We start from the raw sequence: 13,538 nt of genomic DNA, 5'->3' as shown, positions 1-13,538 counted from the left end.
TAAACTCAATCAGAAACCAGAACTGCTGCATATTTCCTGTCCTGCTCATCTGATTATCATTTACTGGCAGCAGATACTGCCACAGAAGAAATGAAAGACGTGAAATCTTGCCTGATTGGATTCGTGACCTTCAAAACAGAAAGAGGCTCAACATGAGTGAGGACACTTTCATAGGTGGCAGGCATGAGAGGCCAGGGGAGGCAAAGCCTCCCCAAACAGCCAGCCCATCGCCTTTGGAGTGCACCCCGAGGCCCTGCTCCCACTCATCCTCTTCCCCCTCTCAGGCCCCGCCCTCCCTCTGCCTCTTCCTTCTTCATGGGGGCCTTCGGGAAGGGGGCAAAGAGGTGCTTGTGATGGGCAGGCAGTCTCAGGGGAAGGGGCAAGGAGACGCATGCAAGCAGTGAATGGCTCGGGGAGGGGGTGAAGGGGTGTGAGCAGCAGGTGGGGGTCAGGGGGAAGGGGGCGAAGAGGTGCAAGCAGCTTGCTTAACATCCTAGAAGTATCTGCATAGCATGGTTGCAGTTCACCCCGGTCAGAGCACCAGCCCCAGTTAAACCTTCAGAGCAAGACTTAAGTGGTGCACAAGCCTTTTGTTGATCCTGTGCCCCAGGACAAGCGACTTTATTGTAACTTTCCCTGTTTCATTTTATGTTTTATGCTTTGTGATATATTCATAACCCATGCTGAAAAGCCATGAGGCTCCGCTGAGCTAGCAGTACTCACCAAAAATAAAATAGGGCAAAAATTAAAGTGAGAGCTAATGAAGTAGCTTCCCATGACTCTTGCAAGGCAGTTTTTGCATGGAAGCAGTTTGTTACAATGAAGCAAAATAAAAGGTGCCTAACAGGGCAGGATTTTTTTTAAAACTAGGAAATAGAAGATAAAATATATGACTTTGCTTTCTTTTTTGCCAAGTACTGGAATGTAGCAACTGCTCAGTCAATATCTAATACCAGGGCAATGAAATGAAACCATCAGAAATTCTTGCTCAGGGTGTCTACAGAAAGAACTTCCACAAAAATATAGGGCCACATTCACCGGTTTGCTCTGGCTGCTTTGTACCACTCTAGCAATGCAGAGCAGCCATAAAGCTGGCTTAAACCAGGTTTATGGCTGTGTTGCATCACTCGAGTGGTGCAGAGCACCTCAGCACATCAGTAAATCTGACGCTGCACAGTAGTTCTTCTTTTCTTTCTATTAAAGGTATTATTGGGTTTGCAGAACCAAAGCAGCGAGCTGTATACGCTCTGATGTATGAAATCACTGCACAGAGAATTCTGATAGCTGTGCAATTACTGCTGTGCTCTAGTTGAGATCTATCCTGCTATCAGCCAACCAGGGAAGGAAATTTAAAGGGGCTGCGCAGCCTGAAGGTGAACACTCCCTTGCCCACAGTGCTGATGTGGCACTTTGATGGGGAAAGGCAATGGAGCCCACAGGGATGAAGTCTGCTTCCTTGCAGTGGCCCATAAGATGGAAGAAAATGAGCCCTACTGCACTTGGGAAAGCTAGTTCCACACAGCAGTGAGGTGTGTAGGAACATTCCACGACTTGTGATAAAGATTATGCTGAAATTAGTCCACCCCTAAGATTGTATCAGGTCCCATGCCCTATACAGCTCCAGAGATGGGGAACAGGTGGACCGAACAGAGGGAGTTTCAGGCTAAGATAGGGGTTCTCAAACTTGGGGTTGTGACTCTTCAGGGGGGCCTGAGACTATTACATGGGGGTCGCAAGCTGTCAGCCTTCAACCCCAAATCCCACTTTTCCTCCAGCATTTATAATAGTACTAAATATAAAAAAGAGGTTTTTAATTTATAAGGGGGGTGGCATTTAGAGGTTTGCTGTGTAAAAGGGGTCACCAATGTAAAAGTTTGAGAACCCCTGGGCTAAGATTTTCAAAGCTGACTCGAGGATTTAGCCTCACAGCTCCCATTAATTTAGTGAGATGCTAAATCAGCATTATGATGTTTAAATAAGGCTTTCCTGCTCTTGGGGATATTTTCATCTGTACAGAGCTTTATGTTATGTGCTGTGCTATATAGTACATAGAATCATAGAATATCAGGGTTGGAAGGGACCCCAGAAGGTCATCTAGTCCAACACCCTGCTCGAAGCAGGACCAATTCCCAGTTAAATCATCCCAGCCAGGGCTTTGTCAAGCCTGACCTTAAAAACCTCTAAGGAAGGAGATTCTACCACCTCCCTAGGTAACGCATTCCAGTGTTTCACCACCCTCTTAGTGAAAAAGTTTTTCCTAATATCCAATCTAAACCTCCCCCACTTCAACTTGAGACCATTACTCCTCGTTCTGTCATCTGCTACCATTGAGAACAGTCTAGAGCCATCCTCTTTGGAACCCCCTTTCAGGTAGTTGAAAGCAGCTATCAAATCCCCCCTCATTCTTCTCTTCTGCAGGCTAAACAATCCCAGCTCCCTCAGCCTTTCCTCATAAGTCATGTGTTCCAGACCCCTAATCATTTTTGTTGCCCTTTGCTGGACTCTCTCCAATTTATCCACATCCTTCTTGAAGTGTGGGGCCCAAAACTGGACACAGTACTCCAGATGAGGCCTCACCAATGTCGAATAGAGGGGAACGATCACGTCCCTCGATCTGCTCGCTATGCCCCTACTTATACATCCCAAAATGCCATTGGCCTTCTTGGCAACAAGGGCACACTGCTGACTCATATCCAGCTTCTCATCCACTGTCACCCCTAGGTCCTTTTCCGCAGAACTGCTGCCTAGCCATTCGGTCCCTAGTCTGTAGCTGTGCATTGGGTTCTTCCGTCCTAAGTGCAGGACCCTGCACTTATCCTTATTGAACCTCATCAGATTTCCTTTGGCCCAATCCTCCAATTTGTCTAGGTCCTTCTGTATCCTATCCCTCCCCTCCAGTGTATCTACCACTCCTCCCAGTTTAGTATCATCCGCAAATTTGCTGAGAGTGCAATCCACACCATCCTCCAGATCATTTATGAAGATATTGAACAAAACCGGCCCCAGGACCGACCCTTGGGGCACTCCACTTGATACCGGCTGCCAACTAGACATGGAGCCATTGATCACTACCCGTTGAGCCCGACAATCTAGCCAGCTTTCTACCCACCTTGTAGTGCATTCATCCAGCCCATACTTCCTTAACTTGCTGACAAGAATACTGTGGGAGACATCAACACACACACACATACTTGCACAGTGGATATATCCCTGGGCCGCCTGGATGCAAGTTAGTTAGCAGTTTATCCAGAAACTTTCCACCCTTCCCCCTTTTCCTTTACAGGTCAACCCTGGGTGACTTCACCCACCCTCATGAACTTAGCTACCACCTATAAGCCAACAGCTCTGAGATCTAGCTATCTACCCTGACCCTTCTTCCTCTGCCCAGTCTCGTCTCTATGACTGTATCTCCCACATCTGCTACCAACTAAAACTCCAAGTGCTGAACACAGAAGTCCTGATCTTTCCCCTGAAAACTCCCCTTTCTACCACTATCAAAATCTCCACTATCGTTCCCATTGTGAGGCTTACATGGTTGGTGCCATATTTGATTCTCCTCTCTTCTCCCTACTAACTCTGGCTATTGTCCATGCCATATCCTGCTGGTTCTTTCTTTACAACATCTCAGAACTCAATTCACTTTCAGTTCCTCCCCCTCTGTATCACTCCAATGCTTGTCCATACCTTGGTCTTTGTCTACCTTGGTTACTGCCACATCTTCCCCTCTGTTTCTGCCCCCCAGCCTATCCAAAATGCTACTGCTTAAAATAGCTTTGTCTCCTGCCATTCTAGCCCTGTCATTCCCCTTCACCAGCTTCCCAGCACTTTCTGAATGTTCTTGTCTTAATCATCAAGTCTTTACACAAAGCTGTTCCTATTCACAGCTCTGCTCTCCTCTCTTCCCATCTCCCCACTCCCTCCCTTAGGTCACTCCAAACTTCTTAATAACTCCATTTGCATCCTTCCTCCGGGCTGTTCATTCTGAAGGGAACAGTCTACCGCTTCTTGTGCACTACTCACCCCTTTCATTCCCACTTTCTCGGTGACCATTTTAAATAATAAGGCTTAACTCCTCAAAGGCAGCCTCAAAAGTATGATCTGAACCTACTACTAAGGAACTAGCTTATTTGCCGTTAAAAAACTAAAACCTGACTATTAGTTTGCTACTGCACTTTCATCTAGTGTCCTATAACGTATTTTGCCTGAATTGTGCTATCTAATATAAGAAAGACTAATTACTTTATTTTCACAACACCCTGCGAGGTTAGGAGATAGTATTATCTCCATTTTACATACAGGGAACTTAGACACAGAGAGATTAATATCAAAAGTATCCACTAAATTTGGGTGCCTAACGTGAGAGGTGAGCATCTGATTTTTCAGGATACTTGGCTTTATGTAGCGCTTTAAATGCTCAAAATGCAACTGCCTTTGACTTCAGCTGCAGTTGTGAGTGCTCAGCGCTTCCACAAATCAGACCCCCATGGTCTCAAGTCAGGCACCCAGAAAATGAGTTAGTGACTAGCTGTGAAAAATTTTGGTTTAAGTGACTTGACAGGCATCTCTTAGGAACTGTGTGTCAAAGCAGGGATATAATCCAGTTCTCCGGGGCAGAACTCAGCTGCCTTAATCATGAAACATAGGAGAGACAGGCTTCCTGCTCTCAATTCTGGAGCCTGGGCCTGGACCTGGACTTTGCATGGCACCCAGCAGCCTGAAACTGCAATTGCATGGAACACCCTTCTCAGCCCTGATCTGGAGTATTCCCAGTGCATACAGACTTATCACAGATTTTAGCTGTTAAACTCTAGCAAATCTAGAGCTTGTGACCTGTGATTTTTCACTTGGCCAAATTTGGATGGATTTTAACAGGGCTGGCACAAGGCATGTCCCTGACACAAATGCAACTCCCCTTCCAAATTTCAAGTCAGGCATTCTCTAGAAAAGGTCACCAGAATTATTTAACCTTTTCAAAACAATGTATTTTCCTAAGCCTGTTTCATGGAAATGGATGCACCGTTTTAACTGAGCTACAAACAAACAAAATAGCCTTCTGAGGCAGACAGCTGGCCTGGATCATTTCAGACCAAATGGCAAAGGTTGGCAAAGTTATAAGCAACTGAAAACAGAGTCTTATAATGAGCAATGTCAGGAAATCTTAATAGTAGGCAGTACTACCAGCCCCACTTATAACAATTAGCCAGTGGAAATGTTAGCACTGACTTCAATGGGAACAAGAATGGGCCTTAGACTGGTATAACTCCTATTTAAATCAATGGAAGTAAGATACATAAATACTTTTGAGGATCTGGGCCTTAGTACCCATCTTCAAATGTGTGCATATGAACCGGTAACTTTACTCATATGAGTAGTGCCACTGAAATGGGAATAGTCGCTTGTGAGCCATTTTAAGTATTTTCAAGAAAAAAAGTCTTAGATTGACATCTTGTTCAGGAGTTAAAACTACTTTCCCCTATTACCCATTTCTCTCTGTACACAGTGACTGGGGTTCAAATAATGCCTGTGATAATAATATCAATAATGTACACTTGCAGATATATATTTCATGGTATTTATTGCATGCTGATGCTTTTTCCTTTGCTGCATCAGTCTGCAGTCCCTGTCTTAGTCCGCTTGCTAGACAATTAGTCTAGCTGGCTCACTGGAGAAAAACAAACAATTCAGTTAAAATACTTTCCAAACACAAACACAATTTAAATGACAATAAGTATAGGACATATTGAGAAATAACAGGGTTTTTGTTTGTTTAGAAAATAGAACTTCCTTATGTGTATAACAAATAATGCCACAGACTATTCCACGCAGAAGAATTTAGCAATCAAATGTACTTTTCATTGTTTATGCTCTTTTATTACTTTTACTTTTTTTGCCTTTCAGTTTGCACAATGAATATAGACTAGTCAATTTCAATTCTGTTTGTGGTCTGTTTGGAGTCCATTTCAGTTTCTCAGGCCCTAGCCCAATTCTACAATATTTGGATTGCAAACCCTGCAGATGATGTATATTTGCTTTTCTAAAATCTCTCTGTACATTGGAATTTTTTAAAAGTGGAAACATTTCTAGTAGGTTTTGTAGATTAAGTGTGTTATTACAAAACCAAATTTGAGCCAAACAACCTAGACTTTTTTTTCAAGATGTAATTTTTATTTCCCATACTTCTGCAATTAGAAATTTGAAAATTAAATGCCTCTCCCTATGAATTTGCTATCTGACAATTGTTGTTTATAGAAAATAACACTGAGATTGTGTCCTGGTGCAATGCAGAATTACGTGGGAGAAGAAGGCTCTCGTCCAGGAATGGCCAACCTACGCCTGAAAAGGAGCCAGAATTTACCAATGTACATTGCCAAGGAGCCACAGTAATATGTCAGCAGCCCCCCGTCAGCTCCCCCACCCCGCTCCCAGTGCCTCCCACCCACCAGCAGCCCTGCCAATCAGCTCCTCCCCATCCCTCCTAATCAGCTGTTTCGTGGTGTGCAGGAGGCTTTTGGGTGGGAGGGGAGGAGCAAGCAGGCTGAGGGGAGGGGCCAGGAAGGGGTGGAGTAGGGACAGGGCCTGTGGCAGAGCCAGGGGTTGAGCAGAGAGCATACGCCAGCACATTGGAAAGTTGGCGTCTGTAGCTCCAGCCCCAGAGACGGTGCTTATACAAGGAGCCGCATATTAAATTCTGAAGAGCCGCAGATTGGCCACTCCTGCTCTAGTCATCAGGGAAAGCAGGGTCTGCATACCCAATATTGCTCCCTGCACCAGGAGCAAATGGGTTGTGAGTGGGTGGAGATGGGCAGAGAGTGTGCACTGAATAAATTAGCTAACCAGATGTGCAGGGAGGAGTATGCTATCCCTTAAAGTCTGAAATAAACTACTCCTCTCCCCTTGCCCCGTCTTGATGCAAAAGGGGAGCCTGGAGAGGAATTCTCTTTCTCTCTGGGTTGGAATTCATTCCTGGTATTCCTCTTGGGGCAGTGCAGCTACATGCCAGCCACATTCAGAGCTAAGTCTGAAGGCTCATTCTAGTACTAAGGACGTGATCCAAAGCCCACTGAAGTCAATGGGTGTCTTTCCATTGACTTCAGTAGATTTTGGATCAGCCCCTATGGTAGCATACCCCTGTAAAGAGGTTGCACCAGATTCTGCTCTCATTTACACCAGTGGCAATCCAGAGGGACTCTGTTGGCTTAAGTGCACTTACCCTGATTTTTTTATTGATCTAGCCAAGAACAGAATCTGGCCAATTTATTTTTAAGTCGTTTGACACTGGGAAAGGAAGATATGTAAAGTACTTACGCTTAGTTGTGGCAACGAACAGCTACAGTGCAAGAGATAGCTGAGAAGGAAAAAGTCAAGGGAGGACTGAGCGTGCGTGAAAAGGTATTCTGAGAGATCAAGAAGGCAGCTGGACGCTTTGGAATGGTGCAAAAGCTTTTCCAAGCCTTGTTTACTTGGGCAGTATTCCAGGGTACTTCTAACCCACAGTGCAGTCAAAGTGGAGTTTCTACACCTCTGCAGAACTTTTTGTGGCAAGTTGAAAACAATAATATCCAGCAAAAATATGTGTTATCTAGCAACGGCTACAGCTTTTCTCCATGCTTTTGCTTGTGCTCAGAGCCTGCCACCAGGAATGGTGATTCTATAATGTCCTTTCCCCAGAACTAGTCAGTCTGCCTTTCTCATGGAAGTAGGAGCTGTAGTTGGAGAAACAGTGCTGGGTTGGTTTGAGCAGCATTAACTACCATAGAAATATGCTGAACATGGCAGTCAGAGAGCCTGCTTCCTTGCTCTACCCTTCACTATGTATCCCCTCCACGATTGCAAAGACCCAGCCACATGGAGTTCAAGTAGAGAGACTTATATCAGCAACTGGGAACAGCCACTGCGTCCCCTCTCCGTCTCCCCTGTTCTATTTCAATACCATGTAAGATGAGGGAGAGGGAAGGGAGCGAAGCTCATTATAAAACAGAGCATGCAGCAGTCCAGCAGCACAAGTGGTAGCATAGTAGAAAGTTAATCTCTCTTCAGGCTTGTGAGCTTGGACAGCTTTTAAAGAGAAGAGGATCCTGCTTGCTAGACAGAATTATTTCCAAGTTTGTCTGTCAATACATAAATTGTATCACAAATCTGATGGATCAGAGGTCATGGGAACAGTGTCTATCCCTTTAGAATAATAACATGATTATACACAGTACCTTCTACACTCCATGGCAATTGAGTCCTCTGAGTTCTAAATTTGTTAACTTTAAGTTTCAACTAGTATTCCATTAGCAATTCTGATATAGTACTTCCCAATTATCTTTTGTAAAAAAACAAAAACACCTCTTCTTTTTAAATCTAATTTTGTTTTGTTTTGAATTATGAAATGTTTTGAGTAGGGAGGAAGGATGGTCTGTGACTAAGGCACAGAGCTGGGTTTCTAGTGATCTCTGTGCTATTGTTAGCTTTACTACTGACTTCCTGCTTGACCTTGGGCAAGTCACTTGGAGATTTCCAGAGGTACAAATGGGAGATAGGCACCATTGGAAATCAATGTGAGTTGGATGTCTAACTTCCATTTGTGCCTTTAAAATCTCTCCCTTAATCTCTGTGTGCCTCATTTCCCTCTCTGTGAAATGGGGATAACCCTTCTTGCCTAGCTCACATGGGCACTGTGAGGCTCTTTGTGATGAGCACAGATCAATCCTACACTGGGTGGGGGATGTCATATAAGTGTTTCTGGCCACAATTTTCAGAAGGACTCAGCCCATTGCTTGGGGCTGGATTTTCAAGATTGCTCAGGTGCATTTAGGCACCTAAATAAGTGGCCAGATTTTCAGAAGTGCCCAGCACATCGGGTGAAAGCTGAGGTGCTGGAGTTCTGCCAGGTGGTAGGTAAGTGTTGTGTGCCTTTAAAAATCCTATCCTTATTTAGATGCCTAAATGGGAGCTGAGATCCTTGGAAAATCTGGCCCCACATGTGGTTCTTGTAATCCACTGGGCTTTTGGGCATTGGTTCTGAGCACAGCATTGCTTATAAGGGGGTTGTCTTGGTGGTAGCGAGTATGGTATGCATAGCTACACACCAAAGTGAAAAGCAGGCAGCTTCCACAATGTGGTGTGTAGCTACATGTGTCAGTGAAAGGCTCTGGCAAAGGGGAGTTAGTGGGGAAAGCCTTCAGCAGCACCCTGCTGCCAGAGCCTTTCACAGCAGCAAGGAAAGGCTCTGGCAGCGAGGAGGCAGCAAAACACTCCTTTGCTAAAAATATCAGTGTAGACTGGGAGGCACTGCTTGGGAAAGTAGAGAGTTGTTGAGCGTGTATTTGCATACATACCCACCCCTTTCAGGCATGCCTTTATGCTACTCAACTAAGCCATGCCTCACCATCTACAATGCTATTTATACCCACGCTAGGGCTACATGACTTTGTACACTACGTACATGCCACCAAAAAAAGCGTGCAGCTTGTAGACAGCTTGTGGCTTCCCTCATCTCATGTCTCCCACCTCCAGCATGCAGGAAGGGAGCAGTCTGGGATTCAAGCTTCTAGTCAGGGACTTATGGCAGGCCTGAGGGTACAGAGAGAGCATGGCCTTTCAGTCACCTTCCTGGTGCCAGTTGAGAAGAAAAAACCCTGCTGGTTAGCTTCTCCAGCTCAGCTAGGTGATAGTTTTAAATAAAGTTGCAGGTTCCACATTAACCAGATTAGAGTGTCTGTGTCCTGTTTCTTCCACCCACACCAATGGCAGAGTATAAAACTTAGCAAATTACCATAAAACAAAGTAGCAGCAAAAACAGGAAATCAGGCGATGTTAATTTAAACAATGAGAAGTGTATTCCTGGGTAACAATGCTCTAACGCTCAGCCACACAGTTCAAATGTTCATAAACAAAACGTTCGGAGGTCAAGTATGCTATTTTTAAAATGTAGCAGGCTGATAAATCCTGAGCTAATATCCAAGGACAGCATAGGCACTGAGCCACTGCACATTCCAAGGAGGAGTGAAATATTAATGTATACTCCTAGTAGTTTGTTACAGATCTTGACATCACTGAATCTTGCAATGTCAGTGCTTAGAGCCAGATCCTGCAGTCTTCACTCCTGCCAAGCTCACATTAATTTCAAAAAGAAAAGGAGGACTTGTGGCACCTTAGAGACTAACCAATTTATTTGAGCATAAGCTTTCGTGAGCTACAGCTCACTTCATCGGATGCATTATGCTTATGCTCAAATAAATTGGTTAGTCTCTAAGGTGCCACAAGTACTCCTTTGCTTTTTGCGAATACAGACTAACACGGTTGCTACTCTGTAACCATTAATTTCAAAAGGAGTCTTGTCTGGGTAAGGACAGAATAAGAACAGCAGGACTTGGGTCCTCTGTGCAAAACGTTCAGAGCTTTGAGACAGTGCTTTGAAAACCTGCTGAGACAGCGAGGTTTGATAAGTATTCATTTAAACTTCATCTTCAAATTACACTGCTCAGGTAGAGCGCATGTTCTGTATGTTTCACATCATAAGGAACACTTAATGTCAGAAGAGTCTTGTAATACCTTGCAAGGAATGTTTTATTCCTCCTAAAGTGTATCATGAAAAGATTAAGAGGCAGCATTATTGCCCGCAAAATCATCTGCTATTTCCTGGAAATAGAATTTGCTGGACCTGTCCTTGTCACAGGCATAAGCATAATGCTTTTAATAATCTCCCATTCCATAAGTGATGTGTTTGCCTCAAAAAGATGGATATGCTAGAGTTGGCGGAATTTTTTTAAGACCTGTTCATTTTTATCTTGTTCTTTTGGTGCCACCTAGAGGATTAATTCTTCTCCTGCAAAGTGGGAAAGAAGGGTTTTTGTTATTTTTCAGAAGTTTCCTTGAAAAACAATCTGTGGGTTAACAGCACTTAGGGTGCTATTATCTCAGAAACTCTTTCTCCATATGTGAGCAGATGAATGTAGTGTGTGCGTATGTTTGGGCTGTGGGATATGAGAGAACCCTATGGGCTGGAGAAAGTGTTACACTAAAGGCAAATACAGCCATGACAAAAAAATCTTTTCCCCATAAAAAACACCTGTAAATTGATCTTGAGAGGAATTTTCATAGGTCTTGTATTCAAGCAAGTAAACAGCGTACAAATCAAAGACGATTCCAAGGAAGCAGGTGCACAGAGGAAAGGCAGCCCAGCCAGCCTTGCAACAGTCTGCCAACATGACAGATCCAGCAGCAACTTCAGGCTTATCAGCACAACTGGCTGATATCTTAGCAGCACATATACTAAATTTGGAATGATACAGAGAAGATTAGCATGGCCCCTGCACAAGGATGACATGCAGATTCGTGAAAATCCAGTTATGCTGCATTATTCTAGGATTGCCTAGAAAAGCACAACTCTCAAAACATAAAATGAGAGAAAATCAGGCCTGGTCTACGCTACAAAGTTAGGTCGAAGGAGGCCGCTTTAAGTCGACCTTTAATATATGTGTCTACACTACCTGGTCCTTTACATCGACCTAAGTCACCTCCAATGTCGACTTCTGTAATCCACCTCTGCGAGAGGCGTACTGCTTAGTTCAATTTTCATGGGCCGACTGCAAGGTAGTGCAGATGCAGCGTTGTGTAATATGACTTACTTGACCTCCAGGTGGTGTCCCACAATGCTCATCTATGGCCGCTCTGGAGATCATTCTCAACTCTGCTGCACTGCAGCCAGGTACACAGGAAACAGCCCCTCCCCTGCTAAAGCCCTGGGAACTTTTGAATTCCTATTTCCTGTTTGATCACTGGAAGCATGCCAGCTTGAGCACAGCTGATCATGGAGACGACACACCCGAAAGACGCTCCAGCCTGGTCTGCACAGGAGGTGGTGGATCTCATCGCTGTGTGGGGAGAAGAGTCTGTGCAGGCAGAGTGCTGATCCAGCAGAAGAAATGCTGACATCTATGCAAAGATCGCTCATGGAATGGGGGAGAAGGACACACGAGGGACACACAGCAGTGCTGCGTGAAAATAAAAGAACTTCGCCAAGCGTATCAGAAGACAAGGAAGGCAAACAGTTGTTCTGGTGCTAAACCCCACACATGCCGATTCTACAATGAACTCCATGCAATTCTCGGCGGGGGGGAACCCTACCAGCACCCCCACGAGCAACACGGACACCTCACAGGTGTGTGAGTCTAGGGACAACAAGGAGGATGATATGGTGGATAAGGAAGAGGAGGATAACGGGAGACAGGTAAGCAGTGGATCCATTCTCCCTGAGAGCCAGGAAATATTTTGAACCCTGGAACCCAGTGGATCATAGGACAGCACGGTGGCCAACCATGATGCTGGGGAAGGCACCTCTCACGAGTAAACATTTAAAATGAAAGTCCAGTTAAACTTTAGTGGGCACACACATTCGGTGGTATTGCATGTTTAGGAAACTTTCATGGAGGTACTCTGCAATCTTTGCAGAAAGTTTCTGGGCAGGGCAGTCTTATTTCTTCCACCATGGTAGGACACTTCCCATGCAACTCCTGAATTAATTCTGCTGGCATCATTGTGGTACACAGCATAGCAGCATAAGGACCAGGTCTATTCCCAGACGCCTGCAGCATCTCCTTCCTTTACACCTCTGTTACCCTCAGGAAACTGATATCACATAGGGTCGTCTAGGGGAAGTGCAGGAGGTTCTCATTAAAAGTGCTCTTACATGGGGAAAAAAGGGCATGTAGACCACCTGTGAGGTCACCTGTGACCCGGGGAGGACCTACTCACCATGGCTGGAGCAACAAAGCAGCATAATGAACGGTTACGGATTCGGATTATGTTATGGCTTGTATATATGTACATAGTATAATAAGGAGTTGTTGTTTTTTTATGAAAACTGCCTTACTATGGAAACATTTTATTCATGTACAATGGCTCCTTTATTTTTTCCCCTGACAGCTCGAAATGTGTCCTTCTGCATGTCATCAACACCTGAAAGCAGACTTTTGCTGATTAGAAGGAGGAGAGAAAGAACGCAGGAGGACATGTTCACTGAAATAATGAACGCTTCCAGGACAGCTGACACAGAGCTGAGAGCATGGAGGATTTCACTGTCCGAGAAGTTAGACAGGGACATGGAGAGCAGGAAAGCTTCCAATGAGCGAGAGCATGCAGTGCAGGATGATATGCTTCGGATTATGAAGGAACAAGCAGACATGTTGAGGCGTCTGATTGAACTGCAGGAACAGAAGCAGGAGGGTAGAGTCCCTCTGCAGATCCTGGTGGACAGCCAGCCAGCATCACCGGGTGCAGAATCACCCTCCCCAAAGCATTGCATCAGGGGTGGGCGAAAAGTCCATTATCCCTTTCATCCACTATGTCCTGCACATTTCCCAGACTCACTACTCTTCATAGTAGAAGTCAATTAATGGCCCTGCACACTTGGAGTACAGCAGCTCCCATGGTTGATTTACCTACTCCAAATTGATTTCTCACTGACCGGAACTGTCTGCTGTTGCAAGCTTCCAAATAGCGATCACCACTCGCTTCTCCACTGTCAGAGCAGCTCTCATTTTTGTGTTGCT

Source organism: Lepidochelys olivacea (assembly GCF_965140295.1).
Source record: "Lepidochelys olivacea isolate rLepOli2 genome assembly, chromosome: 3".
Classification (NCBI taxonomy): Eukaryota; Metazoa; Chordata; order Testudines; family Cheloniidae; genus Lepidochelys; species Lepidochelys olivacea.
The sequence above is the reverse complement of the archived record's forward strand: the minus strand, read 5'-3'. Positions refer to the sequence as shown.